The sequence below is a fragment of the Cornus florida genome, unplaced genomic scaffold, assembly GCF_030987335.1.
Source record: "Cornus florida cultivar Cherokee Brave unplaced genomic scaffold, ASM3098733v1 CherokeeBrave_3.0.0_Hap2_Chr11, whole genome shotgun sequence".
Classification (NCBI taxonomy): Eukaryota; Viridiplantae; Streptophyta; class Magnoliopsida; order Cornales; family Cornaceae; genus Cornus; species Cornus florida.
Genome location: NW_026775581.1, coordinates 63,487,647 through 63,505,111, shown reverse-complemented (window position 1 = coordinate 63,505,111; position 17,465 = coordinate 63,487,647). Strand labels below are relative to the sequence as shown.

Here is a 17,465-nt window from a genome sequence, read left to right as displayed (position 1 = left end):
ATCTTGAATCACTGTAGAATTTGGATGAAGAACGGCACATCTTTGGCTGTGCTTATTGTTGATCACCATGGAATTTGGATGAATAACGACATGTCTTTGGCTGTGCTTATTGTTGATCACCGTGGAATTTGATGAAAAATGACACGATTTGATGTGCTTGGTGTTCTTCGTTTTTAGGTTTGGATGTTAGGGATGAGAATTTCTGTATTTCTCTCTGGAATTCTAGATTTCTGAATTCTGTATTTTCGTCCGAATTTCTGAACTTCTGAATTTTTTGATTTCTGAATTCTGAATTTGTGTCTGAATTTTTGGACTTCTGAATTCTGAATTTGTGTCTGAATTTCTGGACTTCTGAATTCTAAATTTGTGTCCTTTGTTGAATTTGAGGAAGAACGACACGTCTTTGGATGTGCTTGTTGTTCTTCGTCTTCAGAGAGGAGAGAATTTGTTGAATTTGGTGAAGAACGGCACGACTTTGGATACGCTTGATGTTCTTCGCCTTCAGCTTTGCCCTCGGGATTTTTGGCCTTTGGATTTCTGAGTCTCTGGATTTCTAGACTCTGAATTTATGTACCTTCCCTCTTCCTTCAGGTCTTTATTTATAGGCTTCTTGGATTAATAGGATGATGACATTTGTCATCTCCTGATAAGGATAAACTGATAATTGGGCCGGGCCGGTTATATTATGATAATTATCCTTAAAAATAATTATTCCAGATATATTTTATTAGGAATAATTATTCTTTTTTATTTAACCATCTGGGTTGGGCTAACTAAATAATTTAAGTGGACTAAGCTTGGTCCAATTAAATAACTTAATTAAACATTAGGCCCATATTTAATGGGTCCATTTGTCAAAACCAAAGTCCACTAAAATTTTAGTGTTTACAAATTGCTCTCACTTCGAGTTCCAAGTTTGACATGACTTGTCTCCTTTTTGAAGTGGGACTTGAAGTATCCAACTTTCCTTTTTTGTTTCATTTCCTCTCCAACTTTGGACTGTAAGATTTCCTCTTTTGTTTCTCTATCTAACTTTGGATTGAAATTTTACTTTCCTATTTGAACTGAATTATACAAATCCTAATACAAAGAGGAGATATTTTGTTGCCTATATATACCCCCAATATTATAGGGTTTGACATCAATTCCAATATTCTCTAAAGACTTGTCAGATTACAACCTCTGAAGACTGTGTTGGATTGCAGCTTCTGCTTGAACAAATAATTGGTATGATTTTTCTTTCCATTTTTTTTTCTTTCCTTTTTTTTTTCCCTCTTTTTTTTACACGAAATTTTTTTGTTTTTTTTTTTTTTTACGAATTTTTTTTTTTGCCTTTTGTTTTCTTTCCTTTTTTTCACGACTTTTTTTTTTTCTTTTTCTTTTCTTTTCTTTCTTTTTTTTTTTTTTTCACGCTTCTGTTTTTTTTTTTTTTTTTTTTTTTTTTTTTTTTTTTTACTAAATTGATATATTTAGCTGATTTCATACTTTTAGATTTCTAGTTGATAACCTAGAGAACCTATGTCTTGATGTGCGGTGTTAGATATTCTAATTATGCTAAATTGTTATATTTAGTTGATGTTGCATTTTATACTTCAAGTTGATTACCTTGAGAATCTATATGTTGTTGCTTTGTGTAAGCATGCTCCTATGTTGTTACTTTGTGTAAGTATGACCCTATGTTGCTAAAATTCCATGAATGAGGTGATTGATGCTAGAAATGATCTTAGGTAGCTAGGATGCTTCTTGAGTCTCACCTTTGACATAGACGTTAGGTGGAATGAACCACAATAATTAAATCATGCAAACTTGTAAAACGTAGGTCGATGCATGCTCATTTCCTACGAGTAGCTTTATGTTACTCACCCCTACGATATTGGGGCATATTTCAGGTACAAGAATTAAAGTTGAGACTCCCATTATGCTTGGATGACTTGTGGACTTAAAGATTTCCATTTCTTGTAAAGGTTGGCTTGAAAAGCCATTTGTAGCCTTATATGTCAAAATATATATATTTGATTCCATATATGTAATGTGTATACGAGTACACTCTTTTCAATGTATTTGACATGTATGAGATGAGGCCGGAGGCCAATGACTTGTATTTTGTATCCTTTGTACTTTTTGACTCCATGAAATATTACGAATATATTGAGAAATGTTAAGTTATTGTCTCACTATGTTTGCATCGGGTGTGGGAATTCCATTTTGATTCTTCCGTAGGATCTCATTAATCATGTATGAAGTATGGCCAAGGGTCAAACGATAATTTCCAATCATTTGTTAATTTTGGTTTTCAAAATTTTCGTTTCAAATTCATTTTCGCCTTTTGGCCGTCGGGGGGTCAGATTTTGCATCGATCGTTTTCGGGAGCCGCGGACCATTCCCGCGCGCTTAAAATCACTTATTACATTTGCGTGCATATTCATTTCAGCCTAGAAGTGCATTTGGGGTCAAATGTATGTTTGGTGCAAACTTATATTTTTGCCGTTTTGAGTCTAAACTGAGCATGAGGGCATTTTGGGGTTTTCACATGAAAAATAAAGGTTTTTTTTTTTTTTTTTTTTTTTTTTTTTTTTTTTTTTTATGGTTGGCTAGAAAACATGATTTTGAGGGTAGTTTTTTCTTTGTGTTTTTTTTCAAAAAGGTCCAGAAAGTCTTCAAAATCACATTTCAAACTCAGATTTCTGCTAAGCTTTTAGCAGAACGAGCGCTCAAAGATGTCGCTCGAGCGCTCGAAGATGGGACAGAAAGTTTTACCCCTTGGGCATGTGCCATTCGAGCGCTTGAAGCCCTTGCTTGAGCGCTCGAGGTACTGTTCATGTGTGTGTGTGTCTTGGTTCAGCACTGCACCTCCAATTTCAAACTATCATATCTTCTTTATTTTAACTTTGAATTGGTCCGTTCTTGAGTCTAAATTGACCGCGTTGAAATAAGCTTTCCAATGGTACCAATTAGAGCTTTATATTCTTCTTATAACTCAAGATATTTAACTTTTAGTAAGATAGTGTCTGTTTTTGGCTCGAACTGGGATAGGGTATCCCTTCCTTCGACTTCAGAACTTGATATCTTTGTCGTCCGGACTCCGAATCAAGTGATTCTTGAGTCTAAATTCATTAATTTTTCGTTGTATTTCCAATGGTATGCACGGTGGCACCCATTTTAGTGTGAAATGACCATTTTACCCCTAGGTTCATTCTTGTCCGTTTTTGAAACATCACTTCCGCATTTGCTTCCTTTGTGTTTCGTGACCTCGTTGAGGATCACATTGGTGTCTTAGAGGAGTGTTGTATCTCTAGGGACTGTTGTTCTATCTTTTTCTTCCGCATTTTGGATCCGTTTTGGGTCATCACAGGACACACTGGGTTGAAAAATCCAGGGTCTTCACAATTTCTTCGCAGCTACACTTTGCCGGATCAAAATTTCTTTTGTAGCTACAACTATGACGACATACCAAAATTCTTCTTTTCAGCTACACTTTGGCGGCTGGCAAAATTTCTTCCTTGTAGCTATACTTTGGTGGCGTGCCAAGTTGACAGGTGTGACGAGCACTTTTTGATATCGCATGATGAGTGACTTTGCCATTTTGCAACTTTGAGTAGTTATTTTATTTATTTATTTATTTTTTTATGGTAGACTGAACTTGGAACAGGTCTCTAAGATGCTTACGTACCCTGAACAGGGATCAAGTCATCACATAGTTCAATTTTTTTCTCTTTCCAGACAGTTTATACTTGTATCAAAGAGTTCTTGATTTTTTTTCAAGTAGACAATTTAAACTCGTATCAATGAGTGTCATTTTTTTTTTTTTTTTGGAGACAGCTTAAACTCGTATCAAGGAGTTCTTGATTTTTTTTTCAGGTAGACAGTTTAAACTAGTGTCAAGGAGTGTCATTTTTTCCCCGAGAAACAGTTTAAACTCGTATCAAGGAGTTCTTGATTTTTTTTTTTTTCAAGTATACAGTTTAAACTCGTGTCAAGTAGTGTCATTTTTTTTTTTTTCTTCAGATAGACAGTTTAAACTCGTGTCAAGGAGTGTCATTGATAGTTTAGACTTGTATATGGGAGCACTTCAAATTTAATAATTTTCTTCAACTTTGCAAGAATCAGACGACAGTCTAAGTTTATAGTGGTGGGCATGGATTAACTCGTCGTCACGTTGAGGATTTTCTTCTTGGTTTCCTTGACTGAATGCCCCCTGTGATTTTGCACATTCGGTTAAAGTCATTGTTGTAGCATGGTGCGTTTTTTGATGCAAGTCTTTCACGATAATGCTTACAATGAAAGATGAAGCTATTTTGTCATCTGAGTTAGAAGTATATTGTCTTCTTCTTCGGATTCACTTCTCTCATCTTTTTGAAGGTTGTCGGATATATCAGGAACATCTTATTTAACACCATGATTTTCCATGCTAAGCTCCATGTTACGGGCTTGAGTAACAAGCTCTTCAAATGTGCGAGGCTTTATCCCTTGTAGGATGTAAAGAAGCTCCCAGCGCATGCCTTGCATACATGCTTCAATTGTAGAAATTTCAGGCAAATGATCCTTACTGTCAAGACTTAGAGCTCGCCAACGGTTGATGTAGTTAACCACGGGTTCACCCTTCATCTGTTTTGTGTTTGTAAGCTCCAGTATACTTATAGTACGATGAGTGTTGTAGAAACGGTTGAGAAATTCTCGTTCCATCTGCTCCCAACTGTCAATACCTCTAGCTTTGAGGTCTGTGTACCAATCAAATGTATTCCCTTTGAAGGAACGAACGAATTACTTGACAAGGAGATCTTCGTTTGTACTAGCATTACCGTAAGTTTCTACAAAGTGTGCGACATGTTGCTTGGGATTGCCTTTTTTGTCAAATTGTTGAAGCTTTGGAGGTTGATACCCAACCGGCATTTTTAAGATGTCAATTCTTTCTGTGTAAGGCTTTGAGTACATGCGATCACTTTGAGGAACGCCATTGTACTGTTCTCTTATGCAATTCACTATCATGTCTTGAAGTTGTTAGACAGAAAGTGAGGTGATGGAGGCAGCATCAATTGTTGGATTGGCGGACACGTCATTTTGATCATCAATTGGAGTGTTCTCTGGCATGGAATTAGAATGAGAAATTCGGCCTTTGCTTGACTCAGCATTGTCGTCGCACAATTTTAACTTTTATGTCAGCGAGGCAATTTTCAGATCTTGCTCCTTGAGAGAGTGTTGTAATCTTTCAATTGGACAGGCCATAGTCGTCAATTGCTCTTTGTACGAGGTAGTACTCATCATCATAACTGGCATAGTGATGGAGTCAAAAAAAATCTTTGGCCTTGGGTAGACCAGCCTTGAACTTGAACTTGAACTTGTGACTGGAGCAACTTTTGAGGTTGTAGAAACCTTCCTCCTTGCCCCCAGCAAGGTGAAGGCAGTATGAGTTTGAGTTATAACTTTGACAGATTTCGCAGAATTGACTCTCATCGCATCGTGCTATCTTTTGGCAAGAACGGATGATTTGGCCATGCTCCACATCATTAAACTTGCAAAGGTGTTTGTACCACTTGACGAAGTTGTAACCTTCTTGCCACCTTTTGTGATGGTATTGATGTTGTCCGTCATAACTGTAATGTCTTTGGTGGTATTCTTGTTCGTCGTCTGAATCTTATTGGAAGTTATAGAATCTGACGATGAATTTGTTGAGAATTTGATATAGGAGAAAGAGATGAGAGGCAGAGGATGTCCCACCGAGCGTGCTAGAAATTTGTACACATAAATTTTGTAGTCTGCAAATAAGAAACAAAACTGGGAACAAATAAAATATTTTATTAATTTATAAAGATTCGATCTCCTTTTCGGTTGATTGGATCCAAGGCCTGCACGAGCTTGATCTTAAATCACCGTAGAATTTGGATGAAGAACGACATGTCTTTGGTTATGCTTGTTGTTGATCACCGTGGAATTTGGATGAAGAATGACACGTCTTTGGCTATACTTGTTGTTAATCACCGTAGAATTTGATGAAGAACGGCACAATTTAATGTGCTTGTTGTTCTTCGTTTTTGGATTTGGATGTTGGGGATGAGAGTTTCTGTATTTCTCTCTGGAATTCTAGATTTCTAAATTTTGAATTTTTGTCAGAATTTCTGGACTTCTGAATTTTGAATTTGTGTCTGAATTTCTGGACTTCTGAATTCTAAATTTGTGTCCTTTGTTGAATTTGAGGAAGAACATCATGTCTTTGGATGTGTTTGTTGTTCTTTGTCTTCAGAGATGAGAGAATTTGTTGAATTTGGTGAAGAACGGCACGACTTTGGATGTGCTTGGTGTTCTTCGCCTTTAGGTTTGCTCTCGGGATTTCTGGCCCTTTGGATTTCTAATTCTCTCAATTTCTGGACCTTCTGGATTTTTGAGTCTCTGGATTTCTGGACTCTGAATTTGTGTACCTTCTTTCTTCCTTTAGGCCTCTATTTATAGGCTTAATAGGATGATGACACTTGTCATCTCCTGATAAGGATAAAATAATAACTAGGCCGGGCCGGTTGTATTATGATAATTATCCTTAAAAATAATTATTCCAAATATATTTTATTAGGAATAATTATTCTTTTTTATTTAACCATCTGGGCTGGGCTAATTAAATAATTTAAGTGGACTAAACTTGGGCTAATTAAATAACTTAATTAAACATTAGGCCCATATTTAGTGATTGTTGAGCTTAAGAATTCCATCCATGGACAATCTAGAGGTTTTGATGATAACAAACCATTAATGGTGTTTAAGGACTAATGTTTACATTGAGTGTTATAGATTATTCACATTCAAAGGATGACCTCAATGAAGCACGAAAGATCAATTCCAAGTATTCCATTTCTCAAAATCACATTGACGAGTTAAAGCCGTTCCTACACGCCAAAATTGATGTAGTGAATGTGCGGTTCAAGAAAAACCTTTTGGGTCAAGTTTAAATTTATAAAAACCACTACCAACACTACTACTAACGTAGCAAGAGTGAGTAGGGATCGTCCCAAGGGATTGTGGAGATTGAGCAATGTCGTGGAATCACAATTAGGGTTAGTAGGTCGACTGATCAAACAATTGATTGGTTGGTTGATTAGATTAGAGAGCAACTAAATTAAACTAAGTAATTGAATGCAATGGAGAGTAAGTAAGAGAGAGAAGAGTCTTGGGGTTTAGAGATCACCACCAAGTAATGCATTTCTATATTATTGACAAGTGATTAATGAGGGCAATTAAGGTGTTGCAATATTGGTGTGTGTGTATTTGGTTGATTCAAAAAGCAAGGATGACTAGTTAAGCATGTATTGTCTAAACATTATGTGAAAGGCACAATATATCTAAGCAATGAAGCATATATTGTCTAAACAACATGTGAAAGGCACAATAAATCAAAACAAGTCATTAATCCTTTCATTTGGCTCACAATCCAAATACAACACAAGATTAGAGAAATATGCTACTTGTATTCAAAAGCTTGGAACATCAAATAACAAGCATGAATTGTCCACCCATTTAACACTACACTACATCTAAACTACTAGCATGAAAGTAAACTAGGGAAGAGGCACAATCTATCAAGGAATAAGTATGAACCATCAAGAGAATCACAATAGCATTCCTTTAAGCACTATGTTTTGATAATCTCTAAATCCATGGCATCAATACACATATACATGCATCAACAACACAAAATCTAGAGACAAGAACATGAACATCTATTCTAGCATACATAGACATATGAATATAATGAAATGACCAATTGGAAGCATTAAACCACATAAATCATTGATTAAACAAGATCTATATATATCAAAGTGTCAAAACATTAATTACAACACTAATCCCTCAATAATACACAAGATTAAGATATATAAAGCATGTTTGGGGCTAACTCTAGCCCCAAGAGGATGTCTAGCCACTCATGGTGAGGATGCTCCAACCCTCAAGGGCTAACTCCATGGAAGAGGTTTGCTCCTTATTGATGAAGATCTCCAATGGTATCTCTAGCCTCCTCCTCCAAGCTTCCTTAGAGATGGTGTCTAAAAATATTCAAGTCTCTTTCTCTATCTCCTATGTCTCTCCCTTTTTTCTTTTCTTTTTTTGTTTCTTTTCTAAAAAGCAATCATTATCCTTATATAGGTAGGTTAAAATCACTCCCCAAATGAGCTAGGGTTGTGCACACAATATTCTCCAATGATTGGATAAATGAAAACTTTCAATGAGCTGGAATTTTAACTTTTTGCACTTGGAGGAAGTTTGATCGATCAAACCTTGGACTTGGATCGATCGAACTGGTTGATATCGATCAAACTGAGGCTGGATTGATCCAACTGGCTGAGCTTTTTGGGAAAAGACAAATCCGAGATATTTTGGGAGATATTTTTGGGAAAAGGACAAAGGTGGTTAGTGGGTGGACAGCTATGGATAAGATCAATCATTTGGATAAGGACAAAGGTGTTCGATCGATCGAACTTTTGGACTTAAGTGCTTTTGGGTCAAGGCTTGGATTTATCTTGAAGTGCTGAGATCGATCAATGTTCGATCGATCGAACCTTGGACTTGGATCGATCGAACTTGCTGTTTTGCTTCATTTTGCTTCTTTCTTTCTCCACTTTGCTCCTTTCTTTGTTTAATCTCAGAATTGCTTCAATTAAGCTCTTATTTGGCTGAGTTAGCTTATTTTCGGGATAAGTGCCTGAAAATGGAAATAATACGAAATGAATCTAAAATGGCAAAATAAGATAGATAAAGGTACTAGAATGCCTAAGCTTAAGGGATTTAAATACGCACTTTTCAGTGCTCATCACACCCCCAAACTTAAATATTGCTAGTCCTTAGCAATGAACTAGAAAGTAAGGGAATGAGATGAACAACTATACAAGTATAAACTAGAAAACAATAATTGGATAACGCCACTTTCGTAGGGAACACGATTACATTTAGCATATGCAACAAGCCTTTTAAACCCCTAGGTTACCCCTAGTGGACGAGTGAAGTCTCGTGAGGGTTTCCAGAAATGGTACCCACAAACATTAAGCTCATTCTTTCAAAGGAGGCACCAATATTGCAAACAAGCATTGGGAGAAAACTACCTTAAGTATGCAATGTTTCAAACATTTTTAAGCAATCTCCCAAAATTTTAACATCAAGCAAGCAAGTATCGTCCTCCACACATCAAGAAAATGATCATGCAAATCAAAATAACTCTAGAATTCTTTTGAGTGCACTGGCATCAATGTGTTGCTATCTTAGCCAACTAAAGAATTAATCACATCCTTACCCTCAAACTAGCACACAAATCTAGTACCAATTATCAAGATAAAAAGTGGACCTTTTATTAAAGCTTTATTCATCTAGGTGCGCTTATTCTTTTCACTCAATTTTTTATTTATTTATTTATTTTTTTTTAAGATCAAAGATGGAAGCATAGTGCAATGTATTGATCTATTAAGCTTTCTAGTGGTTTATGAGATCGAGTGTTAGGTCAATGACTGTCTGGTTTTAGGGTACTAGGTGTTAAGACACCCCTACGGACTTACAAGCTCAAATCAACTAGGTTACAAATCAAGACAACAACCATCTAATCATTTCCCACTTCTCACCTTTTGGGAGAAGTCCTCACTTTTTATTGCTTTTTTTTTTTTTTTTTTTTTGTAAGCAAGTTCAATTATTAACCTAGAGTTTGGGCCCTCCACCTTTTGGCGTGAGAAGTTCAGTGCTTGATGAGGCTAGAATCCCGGCTACTTAGTGAAAAGGGGTTGTTATCCACCTTTATCAAGAATGAAAGCTTTCAATGCACTACTAGCCCAATTGGGATATAACCAATTCAATAATCAACAAAGCATATACCCCACAAATGAATGCTAGTGTGCGCCTGTGCTAGTATAGAATCCTAGAATGAATCGCAAAACAATCACAAAATTAGGATGATGTGGACCACAAGTGCAAACAAGATATCAATCATTCAAAAAATTTACTCCTAAATGGCATTCATAAGGCATACAAGGAGTATTAGACTCTCAAGTCAAGCAATTTTTAAATTTTAAGCAATATAGTTCTCAAAAGATCAAAATTATAGCTAGGTATGGACCAATCATAGAAATATCCCTCAAATACACGAGTCATGCTAAAAATTTGAATTTAAAACTATCACTGTAGAGCATCATTCCCCCCAAACTTAAATGGCACAATGTCCTTAATGTGCAAGAGAATAAAGGAAAGAGTATACCAGTGCAACTAAGTAAGAATGATCGGGACTGAAGTATCCGAAGTGGGTGGCATTGCCCCCCCAAACTTGGGATGAACTGTGGTCCTGAAAATTGGCACTTGGATAAACTTATCAGATAATAAAATGGGATAATCAGTGCACAGTGGACATGTAAGTGTAAATGGAATAAACAGATAACGAAATGAGAGAAGTATAAGGGTGGTCCTGAAATTTAGGTAGCACTCTCTCACTGAAGTCACTGTGATGCACCTGATGGAATCAAATATACAGATATAAGAATACAATAATATGACATCCATAGCAAAAATAGATATATATAAAACGGGTAAAGTACAGGTACAAAAATATCAAAGCCGACAGACCGGCTGTAAAATAATATAGTGATAATAATAAAGTATCAAAAGGAGAAAGGGATCAAAAGATAGAAAAGACTGGGAGCTCAGGAAGATGAGGTAGGACGGGCAGGTCTGGAGCCACGGATGTCTCAGGATAGATCTCTGAACATAGTTGTGACATCCGTGCGGAAGGTAGCAAACTCCGCTCTGTGGGCCGTGAAGTCAGCTCTGGTGGCAACAACAGCATCCTCGAGCGTCTGCAGACGCACTCCGAAGCCAGGGGTCAAGTCTGGTATGGATGAGTCAGAAGACAGCTCCTGGGTCTGCTCCTACTCGTGGATAGGTGATCCGGCTGGAGAATGCTGAGCTGAGTCATCCGCTGAGTGCTCCAAGTCAATGTCTATATCAATGTCATCATGCTCGGCAGCTGGATCAATTGGTGTATCGTCCACTGCGAGAGCTGCTGCTGTTGGCTCTGCTAGTGCCGGGGCTGCTTGTGCTGCCGCCTCCTCCTCTAACTCCAGCTTTGTAGCCGCCAGTATCGCATGGATCTGCAGGTGAGTGATAATAGCTCTGTAGCTCTTGTCCCAGTCCCTCTTGCGGAAGTGATAGGAACCTCTCTTGGGGTCCTCCTGCGGGTGGATGGGATAGCGCTGGTCAATGAGAATCTGGGTGATGAGGTGGCTGAATGGAAGAGACTTGGCCCTTCCGGGCGCCTCCTTGCTGACGTACTCATCGTAGAGCTTCCTCATCATGTTCCAAGTAAGCGCAGGAATAGACACCCAGTGGCCGGTATAGAAGGCGTACAGGGCTGCTAGATAGTCGCCCCGCCTCTGAATCTTGTGTTCTGCCATGTATATGTTTCGGTAGAACACCAAATCTGTAAACCACAGGTCATCTGGCAAGAATGTCCGGGTGGCAAAGGTCTCGCCACCGGCATGGTGACCTGTGAGAAAAATCGCTATATCGGCGTAAGAAGGCTTGTGGAGCTTGGGATATGTCTCCTGAAGCTCTGGCGGGCACCGATGTGGACAGCGAGTCGAATGGGCCAAAGTATCCACTGTAATGGTGATCTCATGGCCATCAATAGAGGTGATGAGCTCGGCTGTAGTGCGCGGCGACGGTCGGAGGTTCTGGTAGAACAACCGTACCAGTCGCGGATAGATCGGCTCTGTGACTGGGGCAAGAATAGCTTAGAGGCCCCGCTGAATGATGTCCTGATAGGCAGATCGATTCAGCGCCGATCTGGAGAAGAATGCGGTGTCGAATGCTGACTCGTGCGCGATAGTCATGTGTGCATATCAAGGCACGGGCCTATCACGCTGTAGATGAGCTGGTTGAACAGGTGGAGCCGGTTGAGCTGGCTGCTTAGCGCCTCTATGCGGTGGAGATGGTGATGGAGTGAATGCTGGACGAGTTGGCGACTGGGGTGGAGTAGGGTGTAATGGCTCCTCTGTATGAGAGGGTTGCGCAGTCTCCCAGTCCGCTATCGGACTCTCCTCTGTGTGTGCCCGGGACTAGGATCTCGGACATGAGATGGACCGGCCCCGTCGTCAAGTCTGCATCTGGTGCCGTAATGATATCTACACGCTACAGTCTTGAAGCGAGCCATAGTCTGCAAATAGAAATTCAAGAGTTAGTGCCATCATATATAGAATATAAAGCACAATATAGAAATATGTATGTCAAATAAGATAGACAAAACAAAATATCGCATGATTCTATGCAAGTGGCAGAATATGAAACATGCTAAACAATGTAAGTATGAAATGCATCCAATGTGGAATATCACAGGCATTGGGCATATATAAGATAGCATGAACATAAGATAAAATGAATGAAGTGTGTACATGAAATCTGTGAAATTCGATCGATCAGAAAAAGAAATGAGATCGATCACAAAAGTTGGATCGATTGAAGATTGAGTTGGATCAATCACAAAATTTGGATCGATCGAAAATTAGTTGGATCGATCGCAAATATTCGATTGATCATAAATTTGTTCGATCGATCGAACAGTGCGACGATGAAACCTAACAGTCACAGATCTGTGATTTTTGAAGCATGGGGCCCACACGAATGAGTTCGTGGGCCCTTCAACAACACAAATCAAGCTAAATGCATTCCAAATGTGGCCTAAACACCCAAATCTAACAAAATCTTCAAAATATATGCACACATATACACACACACATATATATATAGACATGGATGCTAAAGCTTTGAGAATGGAAGATTCAACATGAGAGCAACATGATTACGACATTTGAAACAAGTATTGATGCATGAGAGTTCAAATCTAGGGAAGGATGTCTCGGATCTTACCTCAAGAGAGCGAGAGAATGGAGAATGAACTGAGATGATCTGAGATGAGAATGGAGAATGAACTGAGGATGGAGATGAACTGAGATTCGAGATGCTTGGATCTCGCTGGAGGAGTTGCCGGAGCTTGGAGAGATGATTCACAGTGAAGAGGGTCAAGAGGCTAGGGTTTGGTGAGTGAGATTGATCCAAATGATCGATCTTAAGACCCTTAGATCTTTTTTTAAAAACATTTCCTGACTAGTTCGATCGATCGAAGATGAGTTGTGATCGATCAAACTTTGATGAACTCCTTTCAAAGTATTTTTGGATTTTTGGTTTTTTTAAATTTGCAAAAATAAAATTAAAAATTGGAAAATAAAGTAAAATAAAATAGTTTTGATTTGATTTGAATTTTTTTTTTTAAATTTTAAATTTAATTAATTAAAAACTAACTAAATTAAAATATTTTTGAAATTTTGAAAACTTGTTGAAAATTAAAACAAAATAAAATGAGAGTGAAAATAGAATAAAATAAAAATGAAAATATTTTTGGATTTTTGAAAAGTTAAAAAGTCAAATTAAAGTCAAAATTGTGAAATGAAAGAAATGTGATCGATCGAAACAAGCCTTTGATCGATCAGACAAAGGCAAGAATACACTGGTTCTTGGTTCAAAAATTGGCTAAGTGCTAGAACTTGAGATCAATCCAACCTTAATGTTGGATCGATCGAAAATTTTCAGATCGATCTTGAATCGAATTCGAACGATGGGACAGAGAGCTGAAATATGCTGGTTTATACAGGCTCAAAATTTTTCTAAGTGTTGAATCTTGAGATTGATCGAACCTGGAAGTTGGATCGATCGAAGATATCTGATTGATCTAAGAATGAGTTCAAACGATGGGACCGAGAGCTGATTTTGGATGCAGGTCAAAATTTTTTCTAAGTGTTGAGTGTAATCCACAGTTCGATCGATCGAACTCTAATGTGAGATCGATCGAACTTTGCCAAATGCTCCATTATAACATAAAAGCTTATGCAATCCTCACCAAAGTTCCTTTCAATGCATGTGCACCTAAAACAAGTATCTAGACTTCGCAAGAAACAAAATGAAAGATAGAAATGGGGGAGGAATAGGGTTTTGACACCTTACGAATGCCTTTGCTAGTCTTTAACGTCTCTAACAAGACGTTGGGCTCTTTTAGCCCGGATCAAAGATCTTGTGATGCATCCCCTCCTTGTTGGGGTGATAAATGCCTTGAACTCTACCCAACAAATGGTCCTTTGAATAACTTGTTGGATCAAGCTCAAAAGAAGCTTTTGATCCTTTGTCTATGCAATTAAAACCTTTGGGCTTCCATGCCCTTTCAAAGCAATAATTTGAAACAACACTTTGAGAATACAAGGTTGAAGATGATCCTTTGGAAGTTTTGGTTTTACCCAAAAGCTCATTTCCTTGGCATTGAAGATCATTACATTTTTCTACAGCATTGACCTCTCCTTCATACTTGTTAAGTGAATTGGGTGTGGGATTAAAGATATTCAACTTTACTTTCATGTGGCCAAATGAAATCTTCATCACCCCCGTCCTTCAATTAATGTTGGCATTAGCGGTTGCCAAGAAAGGACGACCAAGGATAACTGGAATTTGGCTCTTAAGATTGGAAACGGGTTCCGTGTCAATGATAACAAAATCAACCGAGAAGAAGAATTTATCAATCTTAATCAAAACATCCTCAATGACGCCTCTAGGTTTCTTAATGGATCGGTCGGCAAGTTGCAAAATTACCGACGTCGGTTTCAATTCACCTAAGCCCAATTTAACATAGACCGAATATGGAAGAAGGTTAACACTTGCTCTTAAGTCAAGAAGTGCCCGATTAATGATATGATCACCAATGATGCATGATATATGTAGTGGGTAAACCGGGGTCTTTAAACTTTGGAAGAGTGTTATGTTACAAAATTGAGCTTACTTGCTCGGTTAAAACCACATTTCTTGGTGCTTGACTTTTGTTTTTCCGCTTTGGGTGCACAAGTCTTTCAAGAATTTGGCATAAGCCAGAATTTTCTTGATTGCATCCAATAGTGGAAGGTTAACTTTCACTTGCCTAAATATTTCCATGATTTCATTGGTTTTTGCCTTTTGCTTGCCTTTTGAAATGGATCCTTTTAAGGCATCCGGAAATGGAACCTTTGGTTCAAACACTTTTTTAGAATTTTCTTTTGAACTCTCTCCAGCACAAGAAGTTTTCAAATCATTTTTCAATAAAACCTTTTCAACATCATTTTTCAAAACTTCTTTTTCAAACACATTTTTCAAAACTTTCTCATCTGCAAGATCATGTGTATGCAATGAAGGAGGAATGGGATGTGAAACGGGACGGGTGGCAACTTGAGGTTGCACCGGTTCACTCTCTTCATTGGACATTTCAACTTGATTATCCACAACTCTACCACTCCGCAAGATAGTCATCGCATTAACATGTTCAATGGTATGCCCTTCCGATGAGGAATGGGTTTCCACAACACATTGTTGTTTAAGTGGGGCAATAATGGGCATCTTTCCCTTCTTTCTTGCATTAAGAGTGCTTGCTATTTGCCTTACCTGGGTTTCTAGCTTAGCAATGGATTGAGAGTGAGAATGAAGTAATTGTGTGTTAGCCTCAAGAGTCCCTAAAGCATTTAAAATTTTTTCTTCAAAGGCGGGACTTCTAGTGTTTCCTTGGGAATAAAATTGGTTGGGAAAATGAGAATTAGCAAATTGATTCCCTTGTGATTGATAAGGTCTATAACCTTGGGATCCTTGGTTTTGAAGTGGAGGTGGAATGTATTTCCCTTCGAAACCGCCTTGGGAAGGGTTTAAGCCTTCTCCTTGGTTTTTCCAAGAGAAATTCAGATGATTCCTCCAACTTGGATTATAATGAGTACCATAAGGATTGTTCCCTTGGTTCATAAAAGCCGCATTGACTTGTTCATTAGGTTCATTTTGCACTTGTCCATGAGGACAATGAGAAGTAGAATGAATAACATTAGAACAAGTCATACATGTTTCATTTGATGCACGATGAGAATGGTTGGGGAAGGAAGATACTTGGTTCGCCGAGTTTTGGTTAATCAAAAATTGATCAAACCTTTGAGCTAAAGACTTCATTTCGGCGGCTATTTCATTTGAATGGTCAACTTGATGTAAGCCAACACTCTTCCTACCTTGTGAATTTCTACCATTCTTGGATGATAGTGTTCTGTGCAAAGAATTTTCACTCATGCTTTCATAAAGACGCCACACGTCATCCTCATACCTATCAATGTATGAGCCACCCATGGAAGCATTAACCATATCCTTATAGTTGTCCGATAAGCTCTCAAAGAAATATTGAACTAATTTCCATTTGGGCATGTCATGATGTGGACACTTCCTAAGCAATTCATTGAAGCATTCCCATGCCTCATGAAATGTTTCTCCATCCCCATGTGAAAATTCTCAAATTGAGGTTCTCATGGCATTGGTCTTAGAAACTAGATAATACTTCTTTAAAAACTCTTGTTGCATTTCTGCCCAAGAAGTGATTGAAAAAGGCCTAAGATTGTTAAACCAATATTTTTCTTTGTCCTTTAAGGTGAATGGAAAAAGTTTGAGTCTTAAGACCTCTTCCGGCATGTCCGTATATTTTACGGTGGAACATACTTCAAGAAACTCATCCAAATGCTTGTAAGGTTCTTCACTAGGAAGTCGATGAAAGTTAGGAAGCATTTGAATAGTTTGTGCTTTAATTTCATATTGATGTGCTCTAAATGGTGGCAATTGAATGCATATGGGTGCGTTGTATTCATTAGGCACATAGTGATTTCTTAAAGCAAGAGGTGGATTAGCTACTTGAGGTGCAACATGAACACCTTGGTTATGAATTCCTTGATTAATGATAGGAGGTTGTGGAGTATACATTGGCCTCGGCATTCCATATGGAACTTGGCCTTGTTGTTGTGGTGGTTGGATGAATGGCCTTGGCATGCCTAATGGTACTTGCATGTTTTCATTGTGCACATTGGGATGAAGGATACCTTGTTGGTTTATGTGACCAAGGTCCTCAATATGGTCATCATTATGGTCATCCATTGATAGATTGGTTTTATTTGAACTTCCTCTTCCCCTAGGATTTCTAATGATGGATTCAAGATGCAAATCAAGAGGGATAAGAGTTGGTCTCAATGAACGACGTATATGCATGCACAATGCACAACAACAAACACAAAGAATGACACACACTTCACCTTCACAACAATACAATGAAACTCCCTCCACAAACACTTAACCCATATTCCTATGCTTTAACAAAGATGATGCAAAGAACAATAAAATAGCCTCCACACGGGCTCACGATTTATCTAAGAATTGAATTACAAGCCTCCACACGGGCCGACGATTTAACTAAGGGATTGAGTAAAGAAAGTCTCACAAAGGTCCTTAAGCACTTCAACTCCAAATTTTAAGCTTAGCTTAGCAAATTTTTTTAAATTTTTAGCATTTTTCCTTTCTATGCTTAGCTCTTTTGCTTGGATGCTCCTTTGCTTGCCTTTTGCTCAATGCACCTAGTCAAATATGAACAAACA

General features: G+C 38.0%; 1 pseudogene; it reads left to right on the top strand.

The window, feature by feature from the left end:
• The first annotated feature begins 16,252 nt into the window (after positions 1-16,252).
• Positions 16,253-16,351, top strand: LOC132287336 (small nucleolar RNA R71; annotated as a pseudogene).
• Positions 16,352-17,465: the final 1,114 nt, after the last annotated feature.